This window comes from Ictidomys tridecemlineatus, chromosome Y (genome assembly GCF_052094955.1).
Source record: "Ictidomys tridecemlineatus isolate mIctTri1 chromosome Y, mIctTri1.hap1, whole genome shotgun sequence".
Classification (NCBI taxonomy): domain Eukaryota; kingdom Metazoa; phylum Chordata; class Mammalia; order Rodentia; family Sciuridae; genus Ictidomys; species Ictidomys tridecemlineatus.
Genome location: NC_135494.1, coordinates 19,520,977 through 19,531,593, shown reverse-complemented (window position 1 = coordinate 19,531,593; position 10,617 = coordinate 19,520,977). Strand labels below are relative to the sequence as shown.

Below are 10,617 nucleotides of genomic sequence, written 5' to 3'. Positions count from 1 at the left end.
GAAATAGAAATATCATTATTGATCCTACAGACACTGAGGACAATAAGGAATATTATAAGGAATTGTATGCCAGTAAATCTGACAACATTGATGAAATAGATAATTTTATAAAAAAAACATAATTTACTGAAACTGACATAAGAAGAAATAGAAAATTTGAATTTCTCTTTTAAAGAAATTACAACTTCAATTAAAAAACTTCCTACAATGAAAAGTCCAAGTCCTTATGGCTTCACTCTAGTGACTTCCCGCAAACATTTAAGGAAGAAATAATACCCATTTTATGCAATCTCTTCCAAAGAATAGAAAAGGAAAAAACATTCCCTAACGTATTTCCTAAATCTAGGAAAAACATGACACCAAACGATGACATTACAAGATCAGTATCCTTCATGGATATAGAAACTAAAATCCTAAACAACATTCTCAAGTTGGATCTAGCAATTTATAGAAAGGACAGTAGGTAACGACCAGCTGCAATTTCTCCCCATGTTCAGATGTACACACCTGTGCATCCAGCATTGGACATGCGAAATTGTAATGTTATTTCATCGTATTAGTAGACAAGAAAAAATCATGTGAACATCTCAATAAACAAAGAAAAAACATTGACAAATTCCAGTGCCCATTCGCGAGTTTTAAGAAATCCCCTACAAACTAGGAACAGGTGGGAACTTCCTCAAATTTATAAAGAACAAGAAAAACCTAAATTTCTATCATTGACAGTGAAATGTAGAAAAAGATAACTCAGTTTTTTAAATGAGCAAAAACTTGAACAAGCCCTTCAAAAAAGAAAACATGAGAAACCAATAGGCATATAAAAATATACCTAACATGTAATACATTATTAGGGGAATGTAAGAGTTTACAGTGAGAGACCCACTTAGATGCTCCATACAAGAAGCCCACCTTAAATAGAAAAGGTAAGTTAAAGGGAGGAGGGTTCCCTATTCAAGATATTAATGTCAGGCTGGGAATGTGGCTCTGTTGTCTCAGGCTTGGGGCAGGGGCAGAGCCATGAGCTGGAAGGACCCCATGTCGCAGCCCAGTGCTTCTAGAAACTTGGTATTCCTTAAGACTGGCCGCTGGAGACCCATACCACTCACTGACTTATTCTCCCTACTGGAATCTAATACTCCCATGCCTTGAGGCTTAGAGTGATTTCACATCGAATAGCAAAGGAGGGCATGAAGGCAAGTCCACCAAATGTGATCATCGTGGGCCAGTGCTGATCAGAGTGGTCACCGTCACCCGGAACCTAGGAGCTAACCGAGTTCCTGGCAGGAGGCAAAGGAGAAGAAGGAGAACAAAACTGACTCCAGGCCAGCCTGTTTTCATATTTGGTCAACAACAAAAAGTCAGTCAGTATTCTTGGAGATCCATTTTGAGTTATGCCTGGATAATTTTTTCCTTCACATGCCACAGCCTGAAAGTGTCCAGCCAGAGTCTACTTTGTCTCATGAGCCAGTTTTGGGCTGTGTGACTGACAGCATGATTGATGCCCCAACTCTTTTACTTTTACTTCCTAGAGAATCATATCTTTTTTAAAAACTGAAATGCTCAATTATTTTCAAATGATTAGCACAACCCCAATTATTTTATGAGAAGCATTTAATAAGATACTGTGCTATTACCAGAGAGACTTGATCATCATAAATTTTTGTAACTTATACTCTGAATTTAATAGTTACTATGCTAAGGACATATAAAGATTGTAAATATGGAAAAGACTAAAAAATGTTGCCATCTTAAAATAGGACTTGCCATCTTAAAATTGGACTTTATCCATTTGTTATGTATTCCTCTGATGAACTGAATTTAAGCTTTGCATATAAACCTTTTTTTTTCCTTAAGTAAATGAAGACAGACATTATATGAAAAAGAAAGAAGCAAATGCTTTTGAAGAGCAACTATTAAAGCAGAAAATGGATGAGCTTCATAAGAAGTTGCATCAAGTGGTGGAGCTGTCCCAGGAGGACCTGCCCAGTGTCCAGGAAAAGCCTAAGGTACAGACATGCTCTGACCTGGGCGTCCTGTGCCCAGCGGTGGGGATTGTTGGCTCTCTAGGCCCAGTTTTAGAGTTAATTCTAGCTAGTAACTTTCCAAAATTTAAAATTGTGTGATTCAGAAAGACATTCAAATGAAGAATGAACAAATGAATTTAGAGAATAGAGGGCTGATGTTTCATGTATGTGTGTCCATCCTTATATATTCACACATTAGCACTTAGTGTCCTTTTTCTGGCTTTCATACAATGACTATAGACTTCCAAAAATTTATCATCTAGACATATTTCTGTTTGCCATTGTCTTGTGTGGGAAGAAGAAATAGGGATGAATATTATAGCCACATATTTTCTTGAAATTATTTATGAATGGGAGAGATTGGGAATAATTTAAGCTATATTACGTTTGCTTAATCTTCCACATTGTATATGTCTGTCTATGACATAGGATACTTTAAAGGTAAAGCTTATTTAAATGCATGTTTTTAAAATGATAGAAAATTCATGACTTCAATGATTTTTTTTTAATATTGAATGAAAGGTGTGTGTGTGTGTGTATGTGTGTGTGTGTGTGTGTGTAATATATATATATATGCAAAATCTATGCCAGAACATTCACTAGATATAAGTATGTATACCCAACTATGGGGAGCCACTCTGAATGATTTGCACCTTCCATCTTGGAGCCGAGAGGTCACTACATCTTATAGTGACCTGGACATTGCCCCGGTCCAGGAAGTTGAGGGTGTGCCTTCAGATGTAGGTGTGTTGCTCCATGGCCCCTTGGGTTTAATTACACTCATCTGTCCCTTGTAACCCTGCCCCTTCTGGCCTTTTTTGGATGGAACTTTCTAAGAATAAGGGTCCCCCCAATAAAAGCCCGCTTCCGAATGTGCTTGCTCTCTCTCGCCAGCCTCTCGTGACTTTCTCTTGCTCCCCCATTTGGGGAGCCTGAGGCCGAGAGCAGAAAAGCGGTGTCCTGAAGCTTGTTTAAAGGTAAAGCGTGTGTCTGTGTTTTATTTGATGTCCCTGGAAATTCACACAAGTGACCTTAATTTCAGCTGCCCACACGGGTCGGGGGAAGACTCAAACATACATGAATATCCACAAATGTTCTTATTCAGTGCTAATTGCTAAAGTTTATCTTTTTTTCAGATATATGCTATGCATGAACACACATAAAAATGAACGCAGTTGAATTTTCCATATAAATAAGACTTATTTTCTGCTTTTTCTACAAACATATCTTATAGATCTTTCAATATCACTGCACAGAGACCCAGTTTACCCGCTGCAGCATCGTCTTCTGTCATACTTACAGCAGGGCAGGTACCAACATCATACAGAGACTGTTACAAACATGATACAAGATTGTTTCTTTTTCTAGAAAAGATGGAAGTACAACTGTTGCCTTTGAAGTTTGTGCACCTAAAATACTGTCCTCTAAAAAATTTCATTTTACCTCATATCAATAGTATATAAAATTAGTTGTTTCTCACATACACTTTGATAATGTTAGTTATCCTAAGTATTTTCAACCACCTGTTTCTTTAATTACAAGTGGTACTGGACATGTTTAATTGATTTAGTGGCTTTTTGTCTTCTTTTTTCTTTAAATTGACCATAAAACCAGGTGTGGTGGTGCACATCTAAAATCCCAGTGATTCCAGAGACAGAGACAGGAGGATCACAAGTTCAAGGCTGACCTCAGCAACTTAGGGAGACTCTGTCTCAAAATAAAAAGGGCCGGGGGTATGACTCAGTGGTTAAGCACCCATGGGTTCAATCCCTGGTACCAATCAAATAAATTGACTTTGATGGATTTGTCTATTTTTCTATTGGGTTTTTTCATTTTTAATGTTTATTTCAATTTTTATATAACTTGTGTTTTCCCTTGATAGATATAAGCAATTGTTAAAATAATTGTCTCATTGTTTTGTTTTTATGTATTTTCTTGCTACTTAGCAGTCATCTATCCCCAAATTCTGAAGAAACTTAAAATATTCATCAATCACATCCAATACATCAGATGCACTCCCATTCCCTTTTCTTGGCCAGATGTCTCCCAGAGCCTCTGAGGAGTGGTTCTTCCTGCTTCTCTCTGGTGGTATATCCCTGATTCACATGCCATTGCTTTTCCTTAAGGTCCCCATTTTAAAGGTACACAATCTCTCATAACTTTTTTAAAAAGCATGTATGAGGGGTTAAGTTTTTGAGATCTCTTGCTTGTCTAATGCTGTCTTTGTTCTACCCTCACTCTGGTTGATGATTTGACTAGAACTGTTCTAGGAAGGAAATCATTTTCCCTCAAGTCATTTTGGATTTTATGCAGTACTAGAGATTGAACCCAGGGTTACTTTACCACTGAGCTATACTCTCAGTGCATTTTCTGTTGGTTTGCTTTTGATCTTGGAACAGGGTCTGTTAAGTTGTCCAGGCTGGCCTTGACCTGGCAATCCTCTTGCCTCAGCCTCCCTTAGAGTTTTCAAAGGCATTGCCCGTTGCCTTTTGGCTTCTACCATTGGTATTGGAAAGTCCTGGATCATTCTGACTCTTGGTTTTACAAATGTAATTCCTGTTGTTCTTGGGAAGCGAGTTGTAACAAAACAAATGTGATGCACAGCTCTGTCCCTCCATCATACTCAGTACCCTAAGGGTCTGGTCCTCCAGGTCCCTTTATAGGATTTTCTTGTGTAGAGGTGGCATGAAGATGTACTTTCCAAAATGAATTGCCAGTTGTCCATAAATCATTTATTGACCAGCTCGGCCCCTTTATTCAAAATATGTTTATCACATACTAAGTTTTTATATTATAAAATCCATTTCTAATATTTGTTTTAGTCACTCTCTCTCTTCTTTATATATACATATATATATATATATATATATATATATATATATATATATATATTTATATATATATATATATATATATATATTTACTCTTTTATTGATTTTTTTTAAATACATGACTGTGGAATGCATTACAATTCTTATTACACATATAGGATACAATTTTTCTTATCTTTGTATATAGAGTATGTTCACACCAATTCATGCCTTTATGTACCTTTTTTTGCATTACAGTTCTTATTACACATATATACCACAATTTTTCATATCTGTTTATATATAAAGTATGTTGACACCCAATTCATGTCTTCATACATGTACTTTGGATAATGATGTCCATCATATTCCACCTCCCTTGCTAATCCCCTGCCCCCTCCCTTTCTCCAATTGCCAAAAAATCAAATAAGGAGGCTGACTTATAGTGGGGTAGGGAGGGGGAGCATGGGAGGATTAGGTGAATTCTGGATAGAGAAGAGGAGTGAGAGTATATCTCTTCTTGATCTTTCTATATTGTATATATGCTATAGCTTTCCTATTTTGCTATCTGGTAGAGAAAATCTCTGATTATTCTTTTTAAAATATTTTCTTCAGAACTGAATATTGGTCAAGCATCTCTGAAATCTGGAAAGCTCCCAAATCTGAAACTTTTTTAGTGTCATGTCCCATTCTCAGAAAGTTGTGGATCTGAGAGCATTTCAGATTGCAAATTTTTGAATAAGGGATGCATGCTTAACTAGTCTATGAAAATATTCCCAAAATCTGAAAAAATTTTGAAACCTGACACATTTCTAATTCCAAGCATTTTATATAAGCAATATGTAAGTAAACCTGTATTACAATTATTTTTTTTCTGTTCTTCTATTTATTTTTTATTTTTATTTTTTATTATTAGTTGTTCAAAACATTACATAGTTCTTGATATATCATATTTCATACATTTGATTCAAGTGGGTTATGAACTCCCATTTTTACCCCGTATACAGATTGCAGAATCTGATTGGTTACACATCCACGTTTTTACATATTGCCATACTAGTGTCTGTTGTATTCTGTTGCCTTTCCTATCCTCTACTATCCCCCCTCCCCTCCCATCTTCTCTCTCTACCCCGTCTACTGTAATTCATTTCTCTCCCTTGTTTTTTTTTTACCCTTTCCCCTCACTTCCTCTTATATGTAATTTTGTATAACAATGAGGGTCTGCTTCCATTTCCATGCAATTTCCCTTCTCTATCACTTTCCCTCCTACCTCTCATCCCTGTTTAATGTTAATCTTCTTCTCATGCTCTTCCTCCCTGCTCTGTTCTTAGTTGCTCTCCTTATATCAAAGAAGACATTTGGCATTTTTTTTTAAGGATTGGCTTGCTTCACTTAGCATAATCTGCTCTAATGCCATCCATTTCCCTGAAAATGCCATGCTTTTATCATTTTTTAGTGCAGAGTAATACTCCATTGTGTATAAATGCTACATTTTTTTTATCCATTCATCTTTTGAAGGACATCTAGGTTGGTTCCACAGCCTAGCTATTGTGAATTGTGCTGCTATGAACATTGATGTAGCAGTATCCCTATAATGCGATCTTTTAAGGTCTTTAGGGAATATGTAGATTGGAGCTTACTTTTTCTTCTATCAGACACAGAGTCTCTGATTTGATATCAAGCTCCTTGATCCCTTTTGAGTTAACTTTTGTGCATGGCGAGAGAAAGGGATTCAGTTTCATTTTGTTGCATATGGATTTCCAGTTTTCCCAGCATTTGTTGAAGATGCTATACTTTCTCCATTGCATGCTTTTAGCCCCTTTGTCAAATATAAGATAGTTGTAATTTTGTGGATTGATCTCTGTGTCCTCTGTTCTCTACCATTGGTCCACCCGCCTGTTTTGGTACCTGTACCATGCTGTTTTTGTTACTATTGCTCTGAAGTATAGTTTGAAGTCTGGTGTTGCTATACCACCTGATTCACTCGTCCTGCTTAGAATTGCTTTTGCTGTTCTGGGTCTTTTATTTTTCCATCTGAATTTGATGATTGTTTTATCTATTTCTGCAAGAAATGCTGTTGGGATTTTGATTGGCATTGCATTAAACCTATAGAGGACTTTTGGTAATATCACCATTTTGATGATGTTAGTTCTGCTTATCCATGAACAGGGTATATTTTTCCATCTTCTAAGATCCTCTTCTATTTCTCTCTTTAGGGTTCTGTAGTTTTCATTGTATAAATCTTTCACCTCTTTTGTTAGGTTGATTCCCAAGTATTTTTTTTTTTTTGAGGATATTGTGAATGGGGTGGTTGTCCTCATTTCCATTTCAGAAGATTTGTCGCTGATATACAGGAATACCTTTGATTTCTGTGTGTTGATTTTATATCCTGCCACTTTGCTGAATTCATTTATTAACTCTAGTAGTTTCTTTGTAGACCCTTTTGGGTCTGCTAGGTATAGAATCATGTCAACAGCAAATAGTGATAATTTAAGTTCTTCTTTTCCTATTTTTATGCCTTTAATTTCTTTCGTCTAATTGCTCTGGCCAGTATTTTGAGAACTATGTTGAACAGAAGTGATGAGAGAGGGCATCCCTGTCTTGTTCCAGATTTTAGAGAGAATGCCTACAATTTTTCTCCGGTCAGAATGATGCTAGCCTGAGGCTTAGCATAGATAGCTTTTATAATATTGAAGTATGTTTCTGTTATCCCTAGTTTTTCTAGTGTTTTGAACATAAAGGGATGCTGTACTTTATTGAATGCTTTTTCTGCATCTATCAAGATGATCATATGGTTTTTATCTTTAAGTCTATTGTTGTGGTGAAAAACATTTATTGATTTCCATATATTGAACCAGCCTTGCATCCCAGGGATGAATCTTACTTGATCATGATGCACGATCTTTTTGGTATGTTTTTGTATCCAATTTGCCATAATTTTATTGAGGATTTTTGCATCTAGGCTCATTAGAGATATTGGTCTGTAGTTTTTTTTCTTTGAAGTGTCTTTATCTGGTTTAGGAATCAGGGTGATGTTGGCCCTGTAGAATGAATTTCGAAGTTCTCCCTCTTTTTCTATTTCCTGAAATAGCTTGAAAAGTTTGGGTATTAGTTCTTCTTCAAAGGTTTTGTAAAACTCTGCTGTATACCCATCTGGTTCTGGGCTTTTCTTAGTTGGTGGTCTTTTGATGGCTTCTTGAACAGAAGTGGTGAGAGAGGGCATCCCTGTCTTCCTCAATTGATATTGGTCTGTTTAGGTTGTGTATATCCCTCGGACTCAATCTGAGGTGATCATATGACTTAAGAAATTTATCGATGCCTTCACTATCTTCTATTTTATTGGAGTATAAGGATTAAAAGTAATTTCTAATTATCTTCTGTATTTCTGTAGTGTCTGTTGTGATATTGCCTTTTTCATCCCGTATGCTAGTAATCTGAGTTCTCTCTCTTCTTCTCTTCGTTAGCATGGCTAAGGGTCTGTCGATCTGATTTATTTTTTCAAAGAACCAACTTTTAGTTTTGTCAATTTTTTCAATTGTTTCTTTTGTTTCAATTTCATTGATTTCAGCTCTGATTTTAATTATTTCTTGCCTTCTACTACTTTTGCTGTTGTTTTGCTCTTCTTTTTCTAGGGTTTTGAGATGAAGTGAGAGATCATTTATTTTTTTTTTCTTTTTTTAAGGAATGAACTCCTAGCAATGAATTTTCCTCTTAGAACTGCTTTCATTGTGTCCCATAGATTATGTTGTGTCTGTTGGGATAGAGGGAGTAAGAAGGAGAAAAACAAATAACAAGGAAAGAAAGAGAAAAAAGAGGGCCGGAAAAAGAAAATAAGAGAAAAAAGAAATAAAAAGGGGGAGGGAGGTGGGGCATATGGAATTCCACTATATTATATTATTCTGGTGACTCAGTTGTTAAAGACCTTTTTCATGCACAATTCTTGGTTTCACATATGTTGAGGTTTCGAGGACCAGAGGGGGAAGGGTAGAGGAGACTGGATGAATGGATGAAAAGAAAGAGAGAAGATAAAAAAAAGAAAGAAAAAAAATGTCTCTCAGAACTCTGTTTTCATTTCTTCCAGTTGGTGGCATTGTCAGTTTCTAGCTGGAGTCTCTGGGTTCAGGGTGGTGGTGGTAGTCAGTATGAGAGGACTTGAACTTCCACCTGTGGCCTCTCCACTCTTATTCTCTGAGATGTAAACCAGGTGCCTGATCAGCTGAAGAACCGAACTGGTAGCCACGCCCACCGGTTAATGAGTTTTAAGGGTTGGTGGGAGTTTCCAAGATGAGTTCCATCATTTTTTCTCATAAGGTGTTTGATGAGGTGGGGGTTGTTGGGGAGACCTATGTTTGTCCAGAGCTCGGTCAGGTGACCGTATGGGCAGGCGGCTCCTCCAGTTGGGGTGGTCTGTCTACTTCTCTGGCGGGCAGCTGGGCCCCCTCTCCGGGTTGCATGGTCTGCCTACCGTGCAGGCGGGAGGCTGGGCTCCTCCTCTGGTTGGGGTGTACAATTATTTTTGATCTGTACTAATTTAGTAGGTAAGGAAATGATGTAGGTCGTTTTAAGTTATATTCTTTGATAACTAGTGTTATTGTTTAAAACAATATTCTAGACATTTGATGTTTTTCCTAACAATTTGTAAGGATACTTTTTGGGCAAGGAATTAACCCTTCTGTCTTTTAAGTTGGTAACATTAGTTCTAATCTATGTACTTGTGAGTAGAAAAACAAAGACCTTTAGTCTAATCCTTCCCACCATGAACCCTGTTTCTGAGGCAATTCATATACACATGTTCTATTCAGGAAGACGACGCTGCCTATCAAGGGTAGTTTAAGAGAACACCATTGTGAGCGTTTGGTAACATTGATTTATTGTTTTTTTTTCCCTCAGTTTAATAAAGAGAAACAAGACACTTCTTAAATACTGATATGACTGCAGAGGCTGGTTATTTTCCAATGGTTAGAAGTGTGAGTGGCATTCACAGCCGGGGTTGGAAGCTACAAAGCATTCGTTATGTTTTAGAGTGGTCTTTTTCGTCACTGTTGAAAATTTCCAGGGGTTTTAAAGCACCTGGAAGGATAAGGGTCACATGCTTTGAAAGCTCTAATACCTGATAATAACATTCTGGTCTTTGTGGTTTATTTTTGTTCCTTTGTTTGTCTGGCATGAAAGGTGGATTCAGCATGTGTGGGGCTAGGCACAGGTGCTCAGTGGGAACTTGGTGCTCGATGTCTTCCGTCACTCAATCAGCAAACCCCAAAGAACTTGGGTGAGAAGCCCAGAGAGGTGCCTCCTGTTGTTCCTCCTGCGGCAGATGCTGTTCCTCCTGCTTTGGTGTCCCCAGCAGTGTGCCAGAGCATAGCTCCTCCTACTCCTTTGACAGCCCAGCCAGTGACAGAGTCCAGGTAAGTCAAAGCCAGACCTGGAGATGAGAGTGGTGTAAATGGCATCTGTCAGCTTCTTTTTTATGACCTGCAGTATCAAGAGCATTATGTAAGAGATGGGGTATCTCTATTAAAAAATGTTTTTCTTGCAGTACTGGAAATTGAACCTGAGGGTGCTTTATCACTGAGCAACATCCTCATCTCTTTTTTTGGTTTTGTTGTTCCTGAGAGTATGTACTAAGCTGCTGAGGCTGGCCTCAAACTTGGGCTTCTCTTGGCTCAGCCTCTTGAGTAGCTTGGATTACAGGTGTGTGTTACCATACCCAGCTAAAATGATTTACATGAATATGTTGTTGAAAAAAATTATCAAAACATTGAGCCCAAAACTTTCAAACATGT

At 37.4% G+C, this 10,617-nt stretch overlaps 1 pseudogene across 1 annotated transcript in view; it reads left to right on the top strand.

Annotated features, from left to right (window-relative positions):
- Positions 1–1,855: 1,855 nt before the first annotated feature.
- Positions 1,856–10,617, top strand: part of LOC144372089 (mitotic checkpoint serine/threonine-protein kinase BUB1-like) — a 205,918-nt pseudogene continuing 197,156 nt past the window's right edge. Inside the window, exons 1-2 of the transcript XR_013432142.1 lie at positions 1,856–2,006; positions 10,007–10,239. The product of XR_013432142.1 is annotated as a mitotic checkpoint serine/threonine-protein kinase BUB1-like (transcript). The remainder of the gene's footprint in view (positions 2,007–10,006; positions 10,240–10,617) is intronic.